This window comes from Leptodactylus fuscus, chromosome 1 (genome assembly GCF_031893055.1).
Source record: "Leptodactylus fuscus isolate aLepFus1 chromosome 1, aLepFus1.hap2, whole genome shotgun sequence".
Lineage (NCBI taxonomy): Eukaryota > Metazoa > Chordata > Amphibia > Anura > Leptodactylidae > Leptodactylus > Leptodactylus fuscus.
The window spans coordinates 54,595,396-54,618,384 of NC_134265.1; positions in this window are offsets into that span (position 1 = coordinate 54,595,396).

Sequence of the window (22,989 nt, forward strand, 5' to 3'; positions counted from 1 at the left end):
GTTTATCCATGAAAATATGGCCTTTGCCAAAGTCATTCAGATCCTTATGTTTTTTTGCAGCTTCCAATACACCACCTTGGTGTATGAGCACTCTGAGCACACGGATATTCTGACAGGTCTGCAGTTACATAATCGGTAAGCTTTAATGCACTGTGTGAACTGACTCCTTTCTAGCTAGCATTCTTGTTCAACAATTTGTGCTACAGATGCTCCTCTGTGGGATCAGACCAGACGGGCAGTCCTTGTGTGCCCCCTTGCCTTATTAGCATTTCCCCGGTTGTAATTTCATTTACCTCTTTTGGTAGGAAGGATATCGTCCCCCTAACCCTGTCTAAGCCTCTCACCTCTACCAGGTTAGTCTTCTCTACACCGGGCTGACGAGATGCAATAACATCAAAACGGCCGTCCTCGGTTGAGAGACTATACCTGGTAATAATCCCAGCTTCATTGCAAAACAAAGGCCTCTTGGATGGTCGAGCATGATGTTAAAGGGAGCAGCCTTTATTGGGCCATATCACTAAGGTTCTGTCTTCCTAATTACATCAGAGAAGACAGGCTTGCACATTCCAGTGAGCGCCCTCTATTGGTTTGCAGCACTGAGGCACCTGACTTCCTAATTACATCATGGAAGACAGATTTGCATATTCTTCCCATGGTCTCTTTTGGTAGGTACTAACCATGTCATATACACCTCATCTCACAACACCTGCCATTTTGAAGATGCTTTTATCCAGTCATCTAGCCAATACAATTGGTCCTTGTCAAAGTCATTCAGATCCTTACATTGGTCAATTTTTGCTACCAATACACCCTCTTCAAGGAATGACTGTTACTTTACTATCTAACATATCCCACCCTTTGATGGGAGCCATTGTCATAACATAACTATTGTGATTCTCTTTACCTGTCAGTGGTTTTAATGTTATGACTGATCGGTGTACATTTCACAAGGTGTTCTGTATATGCGGCACATCTGTCAGCAATGCTGCATTGTAAGTTTGTGAAGTCGAGTTGCCCTAGGCCTTTCACAATGTGAATGCTACTGACAAACATTTAGAAGAACATTCCTGGGTATGGATTACACACACCTGAAATGCTGGCACTACACGTACAGTTACAGATCAGTTTCTGCAAACCTGAAACAAAAGGAATGCTGTTATATCAAATTATGATAAAAAAGAGCCTGGGGTGAAACGGCAGGTAATCTACAAAATATAAGGGGTCAGGTTACCGGCCAAAACAAAGGTAGACTCCCTTACTGCACCTAAATCAATGCCTTATGGATTTTCTATCCAAACATGTGTCAATGTGATGTCTAAAATTTCCACTTGAAGGTGCAAGGTCTGGGTCCTGGTTCTATCTCCTTTCAATGTAACCGATAAGCGACCTGTGTTGTGTTCTCCGTCTTTACTACACTCGTCCATCTTAATTATAGGCTTGTTACCGTTCTGGAAAGTTGTAAAAGATATGATTCTGTGAAAGACGAAATGAGTGGAAAGTTCTAAAAGGATAAAAAGAGTCATGAAGCGGAAATAAATACAAGAATGGACATGGCAGCAGAAAAAACGGAGATACTTAATATCATATTGTTCATCAAGTACATCAATATACAGTAGTAATGTCTTCATTGTCAAGAGATTTATTGCAAAAAAACATTTGCAAGAGAGAGAGAAAAAAGACTAGGTCTGAGACTAAAGGAATATGATAAATTAGAGAGAGTACAGATGTTAAAGGGTTTCCCATGGACAATACAGTCCACAAGATGGAGGATAAGCATCTGATTGATGTTGGTGTCATCCATGGGACTCCCACCAACCCCAAGAACCAGTTTCCTTGTGTAAAAGACCTTTGAGTATCCTTTCATTTCTATGGGATGGAGATAGTATAACTTTCCATCTGGATACAGAAGTCATGGAGATGGGGATTGTGCACAATATTGCCCCATTTACACACTGGACTAAACCCCTATTTACATGACTGTCTGGGACCACTAACACTCATACACTTTAGGGGTTGTTCACACTACCGTCTGTGTCCGACAGGTAGTGTCCGCTCCTAGTGTCTGTTCAAAATCTCTCACGGACATCTCTCACAGGCCCTGTGGCCTGTGCTACTGCTGCTACCCTGTGCACACCAGATATGTAAAGTAGGGTACAAGATTGATAACACATAAAAAGGGATTCAGGGACCCTGACAGTTGCTCACTTGGGGCCCAGATATTTCTGAGAGTTGCCCTGCATTTCCCTCAATTGCATCAATAATAATGTATGACTGTATGTAATAGAAGGGCAAGATTTGCCTTTGGGGACTGACTACACAGTAACAAAGCTATTGCATACTACTTAAAAACTGTTAAAGATGTGAAAATCTAATTAAACTAATTGAAATAAGAGACAGTCGAGAAAGAAATGTAGATTTGAAAAATACCAAAGAATTACAAAAAACACCACAATACTTAAATGATCATTAACTTTCCAATAAATATTGCATACATCAGTAGCACATGCGAATCTCTCCCCACCCTGCCTACTAAATATACACTGACTAGGAAATCTTTGCTGAATTCCATCTTCCTAGGGCAAGATGACAGAAGATCACACAGACATAATATTACAGCTCACAATAGAAGTCTATGCAGAGGGAAGAGGAGAATGAGCAAGAAATGAGTGAGAGACGTGAGGAATGGACACAGGAAAAAACTGGAGGCAACTAAATAAGAAGCTTTCTATTTCACCCCAAGTTCGTACTGCGCAGGCGTCCGACATCAAGCTGAAGAAGGAAGGGGAGGATACAGAAGAACATAGAGGCAGCGCTGCAGTCGGTTTTCGAGCAGCAATGGGCAAGCCCCCATCGCATCTCCTGCGCTGGGGGACGCCCCCATCGCTGCGAGAGAACTAATTAGCATACCGGTACAAACCGGTATTTCGAACGAACAGCGCAGCGGAGAGCACTTCCAAAGATAGGAGACGAATAGCCTTTCTAAAGGCTAATCCGACGTGTTACCTAGAAAAAATAGTTTTTTAATGGTAGAATCCCTTTACAGTCAATACAGGTCAGTAGTTTCCTATAATGTCCAATATGATCCATCTGATAAGTTCTGAGTCAGAAATACAGCAGATTCTCCTCTACTGTCTGTGTGTAGTCTATAGAAGAGATGATTGCATCTATTCTCCATCCACCAGCTAAGAAGAGATACAGCCTACAGAGAGGGAGACTATGCCCAGCAATGCAGATTTTAATTGTCTTATTCTTTATTTAATGGGAGATTAGATAGGCTTTAAGGAAGCTGCTGGCAGAGGTGCATGGAATATAGAAGTTGTGACCCTAGGTCTGGAGATTCCTGACCCTTGGCCTCCATATAAACACTATGTGTACTGGGGCCCTAAAACTGATTTTGTATCAGGTCCCAAAAGCGTCAAATCACACTATATAGTGTGAGAGAGTGAAGAGTGTGGTCTGGGAAGACAGGTATATTCCAGCCAGGCACCTAAAGGGTGTGTGGTGAGACCCACACCAGGGAGGTCAGCTGGGTAATCAGGCCCTAATAATAGTCTGAGTGTGAAGACTAGGAGTGTGGCACCGCACTGACAGAGCTGTCCTGTCCAGACCGGACCTCCAAAGCAGGTACTGTGCCACCCATTGTTGTTGCCAAGGTGGGAGACTGGTAGCCAGTCTCCTGTATAGTCAGGGAAAAGTTTCCTTACATTTAAGTTATTTTTCTCAGCCAAGAAGGATTTTGTTTTGTTTATCCTGTAGCTTTGCAAAAGCAGTATATGCGCTACATGTGAATAAAGCCCGAACTTGTGTGCAATCCAGTGTCGGTGTCCCTGTTTCCTGCACTGCTACAAGCATCTACCTGAGCGATTCCCCACAATAGGTATGGTGAGCAGGAAACTCTATATCCAATGTATCAGTATAGCAATGTCCCTGATTTTATAATTTGATATTTACACTACATATATAATGGAGATATTGGTCTTAATGTAAAAGTTTCCTATTTATAATCTTCCCTTTTCGTTTTTCTTTTTTTTTTTTTGTAGATTGTGAGCCCCATATAGGGATTACAATGTACATTTTGAAGTGGCTAGTGGACTTATGCACCTTATGTATACTAAGAACCTCATTTTCAGGATTGTAGAATTTGCTGAGAAGCACTAGATCAATGTATGAGATTGGGATGTGCGGGCCATGTCTTTTTTGTTTTTTTGAAAGTTTTTCTTGTCTTCATTTTGGAAAGGATGAGGGTATTGTCATCACTCCAATGAGGTAAGCGGCGGCACAACAATTGCTCTAATATGGGCAATATTTCAGCAGCGGAGGAACCCTGTTGGAAAAAACCTGATTCATGTTGAAGAAGAACCTGGATAAAACCATGCAAACACATGAAGGACACACAAACTCTATACAGATTCCAAACACTTATTACCCAATGAGCCCAGCACCCCATCACTATAAGCCAGTAATGGTAATCAATGGGATACAAAACATAAAAATAATTGTTCCTTGGCGAACAGAATTCTTGCAGCTCAATGCCAGGCTGCTGTCATGGTTTGTCACTTGCAAAATAGAAGAGAAGCGTCAAAAGCTAAAGATTAATGTTTTGTTAAGCTCCACCTAAGATCATCAGTAAAAACCAGTGTTTGTCTAAGAGCAGTGAATTCTCTGTGTCATTCTGTTCCTGTTCATTCATGCTTGATTTGGCATCCGTGATCCATATTTCAGTGGTGAATAAAGGGAATATGCATGATAAAATACTTCCTTATCATATTTTTCCCAAGCATACAGTATATGTAAGTTATGGGAATATTATAAAATGTAAGGGGATACTGATGATTGAAAGTATTGTGCCCAAACTAACATTTACTAGAAGTATTACTGCTGCAGAAGACATAATACATGAGGCCTTGTAAGATGTGAATGTAAGTATAGGAAATATGGGGAATTCGGTCACAATGTACCATCTGGTGCCTGGTTCTCCATTATTACCTGCCAGGGCCTCGGTTTGTGTAAGTAGGCAGCTGTGGTAATTGAGAAGTCACATTTACTTGCCCATCGATGAAATGTTGGTCAGCTCTGACATATCTACTTATAGGACTATTAAACCGGTACACAGATGAAACCATCTTGTGCCATTCGTTACACTGGTAGCCCGGCTATCACTGAATACTAGCTCTACTTTCTGCACTCACCCATCCACACATTCATATCACTGTGCATCCCCTCATCTCCTCCCTCATCTTTGTCTAACACCTTAACTATCCTCTCTGCTTAGAGTCAATGACCTTAGACTTGTATCCTCTGTTATCCATATATTCTGCTTCAGTCTCTTAAGACTTTCTGAAGCTGCATCAGTGCTCTACAGTGCTCTACCTCGGACTATCAAATTAATACACAACTTTCAGCAGCTTCAAAAAATGCTCTAAAAACACATCTTTTTTGGCTGACTTATCACACGACCCAATCACACTGTTCTCCATTTCCTTACACAAAGATAATTTCTTACGCTAAGCTCTACTTTGTTCCTCAGATCCTGACCCCTCCATATAAAAGTTACTCTGCACTCCATGCGTTTAATATCTGTATATCTGTACATCAGATATCGACTGGTGACGGCTCATACAGTTTCACTTATATGATCTTCTAAATTAAAAGATGGCTGGACCACAGTACCAAACTAGCCCGCTGACCTGTTGTGTCTCCTTATTTCTTCATAGATGATAAGCTCTTGTGATATGTTTATTATTTTGTTACTGTATTGTCTCATATTGTCTGTTCATGTCCCCTCTGATTTGTAAAGTGCTATGGAATATGTTGGCGCTATATTAACAAAATTGCTAATATTATGCATAGTATTATGCAAAGAGATGGCTGCCTAACGTGTCATTGTGACAAATTGTGGCAATTTTTGTGTCCAAGTTGCTGATAATAACATAGATAAGAACTTTCCTGTAGAAGAAAGCCTCTGATTAATGATAGTAAAGCTTGGTCAGCAGCGAATATATATATATATATATATATAGCGGGGAGGTAGCTCGGTAGCAGCAGTGAGCAGTGGTGCGGACCCAACCATTCAGGGAAAGAGACACAAAATCTCTCAAACAGGTTTATTTAGAAAAAAAAAAAACAGCAAAATAAACAAACCTTTACTTCAGGTACAAAAATAAGCAAAATAAAATACGGCCTTAACTTCAGGCAAAAAGGTGGAACAAAATTCCTGCTCGTCCGAGCTCTAATACAGAATAAGGCTAACTATACGTGTGGCTTTGAACCAGTTCACATTTGTGTTCGGGTTTCCATTTGGGGAGTCCACTGGGGGACCCCCAAATGGAGACCTATATGCATGAAAAAGTGGTTACCTAAGGCCCCATAGACTATAATGAGGTCCATGTGATTTCTGCATGAAACATACGGAGAGAAAAGTTCTGCTTCTCACTATATATATATACAGTATATATATATATATATATATATATACACACACAAGAGTTGGGAGAGGAAGTCAGGAACGTAGCTACTTTAGGGTGGCCAGCCTGTCAATAACTTTCCATCTGCCATATTTCATACTGTACAAACTGAATTTATTCCTAAAGACAAGTCTTACATTTTCCATCTGCTAATGTAGAGAAACAGTTTTTATTGAATATTCTGCAGAGAAAATATGTCACTGGAAAGAAGAGCATTTTCTAGGCTGAAAACTAGTGAAAATTCAGGAGTAATGTTGATTCAGGGTATCAGGTATCCTGGTGATCTAATGATACAGGGATTATGACAATAGGATGCAGTTGGCTCCAGTTTATCCCATCCCCTAAAAGTTCTTGAGATCAGGACCCTCACTTTTATTGTGTGAATTGTTTTATTACTATACATTGTCTGCACATGAACCCTATGACTTGTAAAGTGCTGCAGACTATATTGGCGCTTTATAATTAAATTGTATTATTATTACGTCCAGGAGCAAGAAGCTATTCCACGTGACTTGGACTAACTGCACCCTTATGAAAATAGATTTTGCTGCACACACTGTTTTGTGATCAAAGGAATATAGAGATTTATTTTACAATATAGTTAACGCCTTTTGACACAATGCAAGATATTGGCATAGAAAGACAGGCTAGATCAATTGGATATGACGTTTCGGTCCTTAGACCTTCATCAGACGCGATCTAGTGTGGTAGCAGGATCAGTATAAGTGTCAAGGCATGCCTTGACACTTATACTGATCCTGCTACCACACTAGATCGCGTCTGATGAAGGTCTAAGGACCGAAACGTCATATCCAATTGATCTAGCCTGTCTTTCTATGCCAATATCTTGCATTGTGTCAAAAGGCGTTAACTATATTGTAAAATAAATCTCTATATTCCTTTGATCACAAAACAGTGTGTGCAGCAAAATCTATTTTCACTAGTATATTTGGGTCGAAGGACCTTTTTTCGCTAGCACCACATATAATTTTAGAGTGTGTGGTACCATTGACTTTTTTGCTAACTGCACCCTTATGACCCTGATCCATGTAGAAGATCCCTTGAGCTGGGAGATAAAAGGGCATCAAAGAAGTGTTTATTACTCATCAATGATTTCCTATTTCATTTACATATTACTTAAGAAGTTCTGATTTCTTTAATCCTAATCTTGTTTTTCAATGAATAAAAACCGCCAACCAGCGTCAGCAGCAGGAATATCACTTTTCATCAAAAAACAAATACCGGCGTCATCAAGAGAAGGTTACAGAAGACCTTTAATAGCGTGACATTTCTCTGTGCGCAGCCATTCAGAGCTCTAGCTCATATGCATGACAATCCCTCCATAGGACATGTAATTGATTCTCACCGGCCCTATCACTTCTGCTCAGGCATCTGTTGCTGCGCTTTTTAATCTGGCAGAACTTGATCACTGTGGACAGATCTGTTTCTCAGATACTCCCTCCCTCCGAGGCTATCATGTGTTAGGCATGACTCTGTCTGAAACTCTGCCACCGCTCATGGATTACATTCCCATTCCCAACTGACACTATGTTTTGACTCCATTTGGCAAAGTAAGTTGTATACAGACACCATGCTGATACAAACGGTATGATGCTATAGCTATAGACATCAATAAGGTATGGTTATGAATAGCAATGCATAGAGAAAAATAGCTGCGGCTTCAGAAACACAATAGACAAGTCAGTAGCACAACGTAAGAGATACATTTATAAACTATAACCTGCACCTGTAACCAATACCCTATTATAGATGTACCTGGAGACCCCTGCAAGACCACCGGCCACATAATTGACAGAGCAATACTATTCAATTTTCATTGATAAACTGCTACAGTGCTCAAAGGGGTTATCATCTATTCATAGGACGGTTGGGGTCTGACTGCTGAGATCTCCACCGATTCTGAGAATGGAAGTGTTTTATTCCCATTGACAATGCAGTGGGGGGCACATCTGCTGTGCTTCAGCTTCAAACACACCTGCAATCTCAAGATTGGTGGGGGTCTCATTGGTCAGATCCCCACTAAAGATGAGCGAGTACTGTTCGGATCAGCCGATCCGAACAGCACGCACGCATTGAAATGAATGGACGTAGCTGGCACGCGGGGGGGGGGGGGGGGGGGGTGTTAAGCGGCCGGCCGGCGTCAAAGCGGAAGTACCAGGTGCTTCCATTCATTTCAATGCGTGCGTGCTGTTCGGATCGGCTGATCCGAACAGTACTCGCTCATCTCTAATCCCCACCAAACAGAAATTTATCTTCTAACTCCTGGATAAAGGATTTATAATTTTACTTGAATATCCTTGTTAATAATTTACTGTAGTGTAAAGCAAACCAGTAGTAACGTCACATACATGTCATCAGTTTCCGCCTCCTCAGTAGGGCATTAGGACTCAAAGGGGACCCGAACAAGTTGTATCTGTCTTTAGCTTGAATATGGTTAAGGACTTCTATTTCTTATAACTTTACAGGCTGCCAACCCCAGCACAACCACTAGGTGGCCATTGAGAGCTACATATAAGATAGACACCTTGTGATAGAGTATCTTAAAATCATGTTGTTTTGAAAAGCAGTTCATCTTGTGGTAGATATACAGATGGAGCAGAATTAACCTGAACTTCTGCAATTGGTTAAACTGCTGCAGTGCGATATCTTATCATATGATACAACAAAAAGCAATGAAAAGCCTTTGGAAAAACATTTCTCAATGGCTCCATTGGGTTTTGTTGTCTTCTGTGATGAGATGTTATCCAATTGGCTAGCCAAGAGGAAAAGAAAGGAAGGACACATCAGCAGAGACTAGCAGGGAATAAACACCCTATCCTCAGTATCCAGGAATGATAATTTACCTTCCCTTCACACTTAACCCCATGAGTACCAAAGATTCTAAGTAATCTACTGTACCTGTACCACGCTGTTTAATACCCACCAAATTTATACTTTTATATCCATTACTCACCCTCTAGATACATATTGTATAGAGAAAGTAGGAAAAAGAAAATGGGCTGTAAGCTTACCGCCTATTGTAGATATTTCAGAGGTGCCAAACCAAACCTCCAGACCCAGGAGGTAGATGATCCAAGCAAAATGAAGAGAGATGACGGCTTGCAACACTCTTGTAAAATTCAACCTTTTAATTCATTCCATTAAAAATATAGAGTAACCACATAGAAAAAAGTGCAACGAAAAACAGAAAAAGTGCAGCCATAAAAAACGCTAATGCGTTTCGAGGTGTACTGACCCCTTAGTCATAGTGTGTCATACATATTGTATACAGCTTGTACATCTCAGCTTTGAAGTTTTTTGTGATCTTGAAGATCACACTGCTAAAGTAGGATGGAAGATGTCATATGAGTGGGAGGAGCTAATCTCAAGGCAAGGGTCTGAGCAGCGAAGGCAGTGCTCCAGGAGCTGAAGGCCCGCCTCCAATGCACCAATGGCCTCATTTGCATAGTATTTCAAAGTTGTTTTTCTCCAAATCTAGAAAAGTGACATATATAACAGAGGTATATAGTGTTTCATTGCAATGTGCTCTGTAACATGGTGGTGGCAGTTATATATGCCTGGGGGTGGTGGTAGACTCCCTTTAAGGATACCACTATAAATGGCGGATTGGCTCTGGTATAGATTTTGGAGCTTCGTCCTAAGCCTTCCATTGTCCTCTTATGGTTCATTGGTTGACTCTTGAGTTGTTATCTAATATATATGACAATAATAGTCTAAATAAGTTACTGACATAGTTTTATTAAAGTAAAGTTATTGATATATCTGCAAGTTTCATTCGTCTTGAGAAATGGAAGACGCTTCCGTATTTTACCCATAATTTCTAATTTCCATCTCCTACTTTAATTAGTGACTTCCAGCTCCGGCATCCAGACGCTAATCTCTTAATACGCTTTGCTTACCTAGTTAAAAAGAAAGACAGTACAAAGCCACTTTAATGTTATAATAAGCCCAAAGCTAATTTCCACAATGGTGCTAAATCCATAATATTTCTCTTAATTGAAGGGCAGGATGACAACCTAGGAAGGACTCTTAGCACACATCCATGTCATCTGTGTACTGGAAAGTGTGTGGAATAAAATTAATAGAAAGGATCACAAATAATACAAAGCGCGGTTTTCAAATAATTCGCTATATGTTATTGGATGAGTATCTGAGCTGCAGTTCCTGGCACAGTCACACATACAGCAGAGGCGATGTGCCCAACTTTCACCAGTTAAGGTTGCTTCACACTGCCAAGGCGTCAGGTTGCAGTATGCCGCTCAATGATATACTACATTGATAGACACAAATATCCCATTATATACAGGCAGATGCAAAGGGCATGGGGGAGGATTGATCACTACTAGCAAAAGCGATGTGCTGACATTAAGCTTGCATCCTCCATGCTGAATAAAACATACAACCAGCCAATAAATCAACAGATAACCATCTTAGTAAACATCTTCTTGGGAAAAACTTCTAGGCTAAGGCAACCAGATTGCAGAAAAGCTCCTTTTTTGTTGCATATTTTGCTGCATTTTTGAGCCAAAGTCTACAGTGGACTGAGCATCCTTATTCACCATTTCCTTTTATATGGTCTTAGACAGGGGTGTAACTTGAGGGGAGCACAGGGTGCAGACGCACCAGGCCCAGGAACCTTAGGGGTCCTATAAGCACTGGCATTGGTATTGAGATTGCAGCTTCCATCTGGCCCATAAGCCAAGAAGACCCACATATTACCCTAACCACATTAAGGTAGATTAAACTCCTTAGCACCTGTAACCTTCACTATCAAGAATTTGCTGTAGGGGTGAGGTAGGGGAACCCGGATAAAAAATTGCATCGGGGCCTACAAGACTTTAGTTATGCCACTGGTCTTAGGCCTGGTTCACACTTTGATCTATTTGTTATGGTCAGAGCTAGCAATGGATTCTAGAAAGAAAAGGGGACGATTTATCAAGACTAACGTTTTCCACACTGGCCTTGACAATCCCTGCAATTGTTCAATTTATGCTGAGATCTATACCTTGTCATCCTCCAGGATCCTTGTACCTACACAGAAATCTACACCAGCTCCATGCAGAAATGGATTTCTAGCATCAACAAAGAGAAAACTGTCTTACATAATGATAAATCTGAAGGGGGGCAATAGTCCCACCACCGCCATGCCCTCTTTCAGAAAAAATTGCACTTTTTGAACAAAAATTTGAACTTGAGAAAAAAATTGTGACTTTTGGTTTTTAAAGCATTTTTCTAGCACATAAACAATGATAAATCAGCCCTGATATTTCCAGGTATACTTAACCTATGTAAAGCACCTCCTTCTAGTTTAATTAGAAAAACAAATGAAAAAACAAATAGTAGATAAAACTGCAGCTAAAAACTGCTTGCCGCAAAAATGAGAAAATTCTGAGTGCATGAAGTCACAGCTAGGGGGAGCTAACTGCTTATTAATGCATACAACTAGTACTGAGCTCAGCGGTAACTGTATACATCGTGTATGTATGTTTACTCCCCCTAGTGGTAGCTGCGATGACAATGTTAATACAAACAGCGCAAATCGTTCAATTCGTGCTTCTTCCACATCAGTTCTTCTATTGCCCTTGGTCTGACCTAACCCTGAACCACTTCCCCTCCTCGTACCAGCATCACACAAGGATTCAAAGCCCTTATGGTCCATTTTGCCACTTTATCCCCTGTAGCCCAGTAACTGAGCCTGCCTTTAAATGGATATATCACTTTATCGAATCATCAGACTAAACCATGGTGATATCTGTACTCGCAGTCATACCAGGTTAACTGTTTTAAGAATGAGTTGTGGAAAGGGCATGTAATTGCTGTAGGAGATTACATGGATTTCGAGCGAGAAGACTTGGAAGTGAAAGAGTGATTCCTTGTGACAGAACAGGAGCATCGTCTCCTTTGTATACATAATCCTCTTAACTGTCTGAGCTGCTCCAGTTTTACTCCATGGAGCATGTATATCTTGCTTGGTTACTGCCTTAATCTGCTCACGCTCTGTACACTGGGCGTAAAGATTTTGGCATCAGCTTCTATTTACAATAAGGTTTATAAGAAACCTATTAAATAGGAACAACTCAGAACTCCCTTAAAGTTCTCAGAACTGAGGAGGTGATGGCAACGTCAAAGCATCTCCTGTGCATGGCCACATTGTAATACTGTGTCATCCATTGGCAGAGCTGCTCTTTTCTCTGTTTGCAATGGTACTTCCAAAATGTCTGCAAACAGGTGAAAGACATTGAAATCTCTCATTTCATGATCTCATATTCTGGATTTAATCCAAGTATACATAATGTATAATTATTAATGGATTATTTCCTTACCTGATTCACAGCATCCAATGGAGAGGTGGCCATGCTTGTGCGCTGCCCCGTTCACTGCAGTCTATGGGCGATGACACAGAAATAAATCAAGCGGCAAACTCATAAGAATCTGTGGTGTGTTGTCAAAAAAAGAGGGAGGGGGAGATGGCTCATCAGTAATAATAATAATATTAACAATAAATTACATTTATATAGCACCAACATATTCCGCAGCACTGTACAATTTGTAGGGTTCAAATACAGACAAAAAGATACATTACAAAGAAATAGTCATCTCACACAATGGGACTGAGGGCCCTGCTCGGAAGAGCTTACAATCTATAAGGTAGAGGGGGTGACACAAGAGGTAGCAGGGGCGGCATTAAAGCTGTATGAGCCATCACCAGTCGTGTCCTTTAACACGTGGATGGTGCTTGGACCTATAAAGTTAGCCTGAAATGGCATCATATCATGTGGGTTAATGTGGGAGCTGAAACAGAGGAGGGTTAATTTTAGGGATTATAATAAAGGTACAGAAGGGTTTACATTAGGAATTGTGATGGGCTTGTCTGAAAAGATGTGTCTTTAGTTTGCGCTTGAAGCTGTAGAAATTGGGAGTTAATCTGGGTAGAGCATTCCAGAGAAGTGGTGCAACTCGGGAGAAGTCTTGTATACGAGCGTGGGAGGTTCTGATAATAGAGGATGTAAGTGTTAGGTCATTGAGTGAACGGAGAACACGGGTTGGGCGGTAGACAGAGATCAAGGAGGTAATGTGGGGAGGTGCGGCATTATGGAGAGCCTTGTGGATGAGGGTGATAACTTTATGTTTTACTCTGTAATGAATAGGCAGCCAATGTAGTGACTGGCACAGACCAGAGACATCGCTGTAGCATCTAGACTGATATAGAAAGAAGAGGAAAGGAAACATTACATTAGTTCTGGAGCACAAATGTCTATTCCAGTAGAGGAATTCCGTCTATTCCATCTATACACAGAAGAGGTACAGTAACATACTCAAATTTGAGAACTAAAACTGTACTGAACTTATATGGAGGTTAAAGGACAAAGTTTGACAAAACATCAGGGCACTTGAAAAGAGTAACTACAATTTGGAGTTCATTTGAATTGACAGGCAAGACCCTTGGTATTCACAGGGAACACTCCCAATCATACTCATAGTCTCAGGCCTCTGGTATTTTGTGGAATAGTAGGCTTCTTTCTGAGATGACAGGGACTGGAGGTGAACAAAAGATGGCCGAACCATCACGTTGCCTCCGGAAAAGGTGCAAGAACTTCACTTTCTTTAGTGAGTTTTCAATGCCACCCCGAAGAACTACAGTAGATAGCCACCAATGGTCACCAACTTAGGGTTACTAACTGAAGAGGTTGACCTTCATTCCTCTACACTACCATAGCATAGATTAAATTGGGGACTATGATGGGGAGTCTAGTTTAATCTTTGTTGTCGTCCTCCTCTTTGTGATACCATTAGAACAGAAGCTTGTTCCCCAAAGCTCATATAGGATCAAAACATCTAGTATACACCCACCAGCAGAGGAAAACAGGTAACTACAGAGAGCATGCAAAAGGGAATCTGCTAAAAATACACCATCCAACTCATATAATGGCCAGAGATAGTGTTTGTCCTCATGCACACACATATGGCATCTTATCCAATAAAGTGAACCCATATATGTACAGTCCTATGAAAAAGTTTGGGCACCCCTATTAATCTTAATCATTTTTAGTTCTAAATATTTTGGTATTTGCAACAGCCATTTCAGTTTGATATATCTAATAACTGATGGACACAGTAATATTTCAGGATTGAAATGAGGTTTATTGTACTAACAGAAAATGCGCAATATGCATTAAACCAAAATTTGACCGGTGCAAAAGTATGGGCACCTCAACAGAAAAGTGACATTAATATTTAGTAGATCCTCCTTTTGCAAAGATAACAGCCTCTAGTCGCTTCCTGTAGCTTTTAATCAGTTCCTGGATCCTGGATAAAGGTATTTTGGACAAACAATTCAAGTTCAGTTAAGTTTGATGGTCACCGAGCATGGACAGCCCGCTTCAAATCATCCCACAGATGTTCAATGATATTAAGGTCTGGGGACTGGGATGGCCATTCCAGAACATTGTAATTGTTCCTCTGCATGAATGCCTGAGGATTTGGAGCGGTGTTTTGGATCATTGTCTTGCTGAAATATCCATCCCCGGCGTAACTTCAACTTCGTCACTGATTCTTGAACATTATTCTCAAGAATCTGCTGATACTGAGTGGAATCCATGTGACCCTCAACTTTAACAAGATTCCCGATGCCGGCATTGGCCACACAGCCCCAAAGCATGATGGAACCTCCACCAAATTTTACAGTGGGTAGCATGTGTTTTTCTTGGAATGCTGTTTCTTTTTGGACGCCATGCATAACGCCTTTTTTTATAACCAAACAACTCAATTTTTGTTTCCAAAATGAAGCTGCCTTGTCCAAATGTGCTTTTTCATACCTCAGGCAACTCTATTTGTGGCGTACGTGCAGAAACGGCTTCTTTCTCATCACTCTCCCATACAGCTTCTATTTGTGCAAAGTGCGCTGTATAGTTGACCGATGCACAGTGACACCATCTGCAGCAAGATGATGCTGCAGCTCTTTGGAGGTGGTCTGTGGATTGTCCTTGACTGTTCTCACCATTCTTCTTCTCTGCCTTTCTGATATTTTTCTTGGCCTGCCACTTCTGAGCTTAACAAGAACTGTCCCTGTGCTCTTCCATCTCCTTACTATGTTCCTCACAGTGGAAACTGACAGGTTAAATCTCTGAGACAACTTTTTGTATCCTTCCCCTGAACAACTATGTTGAACAATCTTTGTTTTCAGATCATTTGAGAGTTGTTTTAAGTAGCCCATGATGCCACTCTTCAGAGGAGATTCAAATAGGAGATCAACTTGCAATTGGCCACCTTAAATACCTTTTCTTATGATTGGATAGATCTGGCTATGAAGTTCAAAGCTCACTGAGGTTACAAAACCAATTTTGTGCTTCAGTAAGTCAGTAAAAAGTAGTTAGGGGAATTCAAATCAATAAAATGATAAGGGTGCCCATACTTTTGCACCGGTCAAATTTTGGTTTAATGCATATTGCACATTTTCTATTAGTACAATAAACCTCATTTCAATCCTGAAATATTACTGTGTCCATCAGTTATTAGATATATCAAACTGAAATGGCTGTTGCAAACACCAAAATATTTAGAACAAAAAATGATTAAGATTAATAGGGGTGCCCAAACTTTTTCATAGGACTGTATATATGTCCACCTACATACAGGTTTCTACTTACATGCCCTGTTGTGAGGACTGCAAACACAATGGAATAGGCAGTCAAGTACAGTTTGGTAGGAGATAAATATCATAACTTTTAAAGGTAATATAAAACCATATTAATATTGCACATAAATACATACAGTCCTATGAAAAAGTTTGGGCACCCCTATTAATCTTAATCATTTTTAGTTCTAAATATTTTGGGGTTTGCAGCAGACATTTCAGTTTGATATAATAATAACTGATGGACACAGTAATATTTCAGGATTGAAATGAGGTTTATTGTACTAACAGAAAATGTGCAATATGCATTAAACCAAAATTTGACTGGTGCAAAAGTATGGGCACCTCAACAGAAAAGTGACATTAATATTTAGTAGATCATCCTTTTGCCTCTAGTCGCTTCCTGTAGCTTTTAATCAGTTCCTGGATCCTGGATGAAGGTATTTTGGACCATTTCTTTCTACAAAACAATTCAAGTTCAGTTAAGTTTGATGGTCGCCGCGCATGGACAGCCCGCTCTCAAATGATCTGAAAACAAAGATAGTTGTTCAGGGGAAGGATACAAAAAGTTGTCTCAGAGATTTAACCTGTCAGTTTCCACTGTGAGGAACATAGTAAGGAAATGGAAGACCACAGGGACAGCTCTTGTTAAGCCCAGAAGTGGCAGGCCAAGAAAAATATCAGAAAGGTCGATAAGAAGAATGGTGAGAACAGTCAAGGACAATCCACAGACCACCTCCAAAGAGCTGTAGCATCATCTTGCTGCAGATGGTGTCACTGTGCATCGGTCAACAATACAGCACACTTTGCACAAGGAGAAGCTGTATGGGAGAGTGATGAGAAAGAAGCCGTTTCTGCAAGCACGCCACAAACAGAGTCGCCTGAGGTATGCAAAAGCATATTTGGACAAGCCAGCTTCATTTTGGAAGAAGGTCCTGTGGACTGATGAAACAAAGATTGAGTTGTTTGGTCATACAAAAAGGCGTTATGCATGGCGTCCAAAAAAAACAGCATTCCAAGAAAAACACTTGCTACCCACTGTAAAATTTGGTGGAGGTTCCATCATGCTTTGGGGCTGTGTGGCCGATGTCGGCGCCGGGAATCTTGTTAAAGTTGAGGGTCACATGGATTCCACTCAGTATCAGCAGATTCTTGAGAATAATGTTCAAGAATCAGTGACGAAGTTGAAGTTACGCCGGGGATGGATATTTCAGCAAAACAATGATCCAAAACACCGCTCCAAATCGACTCAGGCATTCATGCAGAGGAACAATTACAATGTTCTGGAATGGCCATCCCAGTCCCCAGACCTGAATATCATTGAACATCTGTGGGATGATTTTAAACGGGCTGTCCATGCTCGGCGACCATCAAACTTAACTGAACTTGAATTGTTTTGTAAAGAGAAATGGTCCAAAATCCCTTCATCCAGGATCCAGGAACTGATTAAAAGCTACAGGAAGCGACTAGAGGCAAAAGGAGGATCTACTAAATATTAATGTCACTTTTCTGTTGAGGTGCCCATACTTTTGCATCAGTCAAATTTTGGTTTAATGCATATTGTACATTTTCTGTTAGTACAATAAACCTCATTTCAATCCTGAAATATTACTGTGTCCATCAGTTATTAGATATATCAAACTGAAATGGCTGTTGCAAACACCAAAATATTTAGAACTAAAAATGATTAAGATTAATAGGGGTGCCCAAACTTTTTCATAGGACTGTACACCGCTTGTTTGAACCTTCTACAATTCTCCTATTCTACTTTTATTTGTTCCAAACCCCCAAAATTATGTGCACTGCAGAAAAGATTACCCAACCACCCCCCACCCCCGGGCAGAATCTGTGTCTGGTTATCTTGACTTTTTCTGGTTCATAAAGAGAATGTTAGATGTCCATTGATGACTGATAAGTAATGAGTTACACATCAAGAGAAGTTCGCTAACAGATCCCAGGCTGCTGTAATTGGTGCCTATTTTGTGCTATTAACATCTGTAAGGCACAGGGTACAGGCACGGAGTACAAGATGTGTATGATTATTTTCAGATCTTATTTTTAGATGTTAGACCCCTACCATTCTGAAAAATTGTCTTTGAAGCCTTTTAAGGGTGAACACATGAATAGGAATTTAGCTGAGTCCATTAAGTGTTAATCCTAGAATATGAAGATCTCAGAAGTTTTATCCTCATATCTGAGGTGTACATAGCAAAATGAAGAATTGGCTTTGGCAAAAAGAAGCAGTTGCAAATTCTATAAGAACAAAGACTCATGCTCCTTCTTTATGAGCCCAAGCTCTGTCATAGGCCTGTTGTAGACGACCATGGCTGAGATCAGTGTGCTATCTGTATTTTTCCCGAATAGCACACCAACCCATTCATTTCTATGGGCCCATACACATGACCTTGAATGACATGGTTATGTGTGGGGGCCGACAGTCCAGACCACAAGATATAGAACAAGTCCTATTCCTGTCCTATTTTGCTGCCCTGCTTCTATGGTTCTTATTCATTTAATGAAAGAAACCGTCGGTGCACAAGCAGCACATGGGTGACATCTTTAATTCAAGGCTGGACGTACACGGTCATGTGCAACCGGCCTTACTGTGCCTTCTTTACTAAGATTTTGGATATTGGCAGCTCCCAGTAGGAGGAATTCACTACCATTGAATTGACAATACAATATTGTCAATACAATTGAACTTATGCAATTTATCCAGCCTCTAAGTAGAGATGGGCAAAGCAATTCGTTACAACCCAGATTCAACCCGAATATTTCAAATTGTTTTGTTTTTAACAAAACCAAATACTTAGCGATTCGCTTTGGGAGAACTAAAATGGCTACTGCAACACACATTGCACAGTGAAAATACAAAGGAGACATGTGTGTGATATCCTGGCTTTACCTGACAGTCTCATAGCCCATAATTAGTGGTAGGTGGATACCTGATAGTACCGATGTCACGTACATTATATAAGATGCTGTGGGCAGGAAGAAGAGCCATTATAGTGATAGTGAAGCTAGGAGACCGACATGTTATTCATAACTGCATGATCCAAAGCAATTACTCCATTTTCTACCGGAATACAGCAGTAATGTAACTACAGAATCATGGGAGTAGGAGAAGTAGAACAAAGATTAATTATATTTAATCAATTACAGGCAGATTGTGAGATAAATCATAGGAGAGAGGAAGGGAGAATGTCTGCACTGTGCTGTGAGCCTGTGACTGCTGCAGTACAGACACTAGACAGTTAACCTGTTCATTGCCAATAATCCAATTTTGTCGATTTTACAATCGAGCAACTTGAGCATGTACTAATCTGAAAAATCTTAGTTTCTTAAGGATCTTTTTCGGTTACCCGATATACATACATACTGCCTCTATTTTAATGGTAAAACACTGGCGCAGGGTAATTTTTAAAGCGTTTAAAATGTCAAAATGTATAAAAGCAGTTTACAGTAAAACTAGGAGTTTGCATTCATTGCATACATGTCATTTTCAAAACTTCAGCTACCTGTTAGGTTAGAGAGCTAGGGATTGGGTAGATAGTAGAGATGAGCGAACAGTGTTCTATCGAACTCATGTTCGATCGGATATTAGGCTGTTCGGCATGATCGAATCGAACACCGCGTGGTAAAGTGCGCCATTACTGGATTCCCCTCCCACCTTCCCTGGCGCCTTTTTTGCTCCAATAACAGCGCAGGGTAGGTGGGACAGGAACTACGACACCGGTGACGTTGAAAAAAGTAGGCAAAACCCATTGGCTGCCGAAAACATGTGACCTCTAATTTAAAAGAACAGCGACGCCCAGCTTCGCGTCATTCTGAGCTTGCAATTCACCGGGGACGGAGGTTTCCGTCCAGTTAGCTAGGGGTTAGATTCTGGGTAGGCAGGGACAGGCTAGGATAGGAAGGAGAAGACAACCAACAGCTCTTGTAAGAGCTAAATTCCAGGGAGAAGCTTGTCAGTGTAACATGGCACTGACAGGCTCAATCGCCGCAACCCAGCTTTCCGCGGATCCTGAATGGAATACACTGACAGTGTATTCCCGTATACCCGATATATACCCCCGATCCCCGTTCCAATGGTGTGCCCCCCCACCTTCACCCCAGAAATACCCTGCAAGTCCCCTAGCAATAGAATTGGGGCTATATACACCCACTATTTTTGCTACTGCCATATAGTGCCATTGTCTCACTGGGAATTCAAAGAATATATTGGGGTTACATATAACTTCAATTCCAGGGAGAAGCTTGTCAGTGTAACGTGGCACTGACGGGCTCAATCGCCGCAACCCAGCTTTCCCAGGATCCTGAATGGAACACACTGACAGTGTATTCCCGTATACCCCATATATACACCCCAAATCCCCGTTCCAACGGTGTGCCCCCCCACCTTCACCTCAGAAATACCCTGCAAGTCCCCTAGCAATAGAATTGGGGCTATATACACCCACTATTTTTGCTACTGGTATATAGTGCCATTGTCTGACTGGGAATTCAAAGAATATATTGGGGTTACATGCACCCACAATTTTTGCTACTGGTATATAGTGCCATTGTCTCACTGGGAATTCAAAGAATATATTGGGGTTATGTGCACCCACAATTTTTGCTACTGCTATATAGTGCCAGTTTCTGACTGGTAATTCAAAGAATATATTGGGGTTACGTGCACCCACAATTTTTGCTACTGGTATATAGTGCCATTGTCTGACTGGGAATTCAAAGAATATATGGGGGTTACGTGCACCCACAATTTTTGCTACTGCTATACAGTGCCATTGTCTCACTGGGAACTCAAAGAATATATTGGGGTTACGTGCACCCACAATTTTTGCTACTGGTAGATAGTGCCATTGTCTCACTGGGAATTCAAAGAATATATGGGGGTTATGTGCACCCACAATTTTTGCTACTGGTATATAGTGCCATTGTCTGACTGGGAATTCAAAGAATATATTGGGGTTACGTGCACCCACAATTTTTGCTACTGGTAGATAGTGCCATTGTCTCACTGGGAATTCAAAGAATATATTGGGCTTACATATAACTTCAATTCCAGGGAGAAGCTTGTCAGTGTAACGTGGCACTGACGGGCTCAATCGCCGCAACCCAGCTTTCCCAGGATCCTGAATGGAACACACTGAGGGTGAATTCACACTGAGTAAACGCTAGCTTATTCTGAACGTAAAACACGTTCAGAATAAGCGGCGTCTAAAGCAGCTCCATTCATTTCTATGGGAGCGGGGATACGAGCGCTCCCCATAGAAATGAATGGGCTGCTTCTTTCACTCCGTGCAGTCCCATTGAAGTGAATGGGGAGTGCCGGCGTATACGGCAAGCTCTGCTCATGCCGGAGCGTACACGCCGGCACTCCCCATTCACTTCAATGGGACTGCACGGAGTGAAAGAAGCAGCCCATTCATTTCTATGGGGAGCGCTCGTATCCCCGCTCCCATAGAAATGAATGGAGCTGCTTTAGACGCCGCTTATTCTGAACGTGTTTTACGTTCAGAATAAGCTAGCGTTTACTCAGTGTGAATGCACCCTGACAGTGTATTCCCGTATACCCCATATATACACCCCAAATCCCCGTTCCAACGGTGTGCCCCCCCACCTTCACCTCAGAAATACCCTGCAAGTCCCCTAGCAATAGAATTGGGGCTATATACACCCACTATTTTTGCTACTGGTATATAGTGCCATTGTCTGACTAGGAATTCAAAGAATATATTGGGGTTATGTGCACTCACAATTTTTGCTACTGGTATATAGTGCCATTGTCTGACTGGGAATTCAAAGAATATATTGGGGTTACGTGCACCCACAATTTTTGCTACAGCTATACAGTGCCATTGTCTCACTGGGAATTCAAAGAATATATTGGGGTTATGTGCACCCACAATTTTTGCTACTGCCATATAGTGCCAGTTTCTGACTGGTAATTCAAAGAATATATTGGGGTTACGTGCACCCACAATTTTTGCTACTGGTATATAGTGCCATTGTCTGAATGGGAATTCAAAGAATATATGGGGGTTACGTGCACCCACAATTTTTGCTACTGGTAGATAGTGCCATTGTCTCACTGGGAATTCAAAGAATATATTGGGGTTATGTGCACCCACAATTTTTGCTACTGGTATATAGTGCCATTGTCTGACTGGGAATTCAAAGAATATATTGGGGTTACGTGCACCCACAATTTTTGCTACTGCTATACAGTGCCATTGTCTCACTGGGAATTCAAAGAATATATTGGGCTTACATATAACTTCAATTCCAGGGAGAAGCTTGTCAGTGTAACGTGGCACTGACGGGCTCAATCGCCGCAACCCAGCTTTCCCAGGATCCTGAATGGAACACACTGACAGTGTATTCCCGTATACCCCATATATACACCCCAAATCCCTGTTCCAACGGTGTGCCCCCCCACCTTCACCTCAGAAATACCCTGCAAGTCCCCTAGCAATAGAATTGGGGCTATATACACCCACTATTTTTGCTACAGGTATATAGTGCCATTGTCTCACTGGGAATTCAAAGAATATATTGGGGTTACGTGCACCCACAATTTTTGCTACTGGTATATAGTGCCATTGTCTGACTGGGAATTCAAAGAATATATTGGGGTTACGTGCACCCACAATTTTTGCTACTGGTATATAGTGCCATTGTCTCACTGGGAATTCAAAGAATATATGGGGGTTACGTGCACCCACAATTTTTGCTACTGCTATACAGTGCCATTGTCTCACTGGGAATTCAAAGAATATATTGGGGTTACGTGCACCCACAATTTTTGCTACTGGTATATAGTGCCATTGTCTGACTGGGAATTCAAAGAATATATGGGGGTTATGT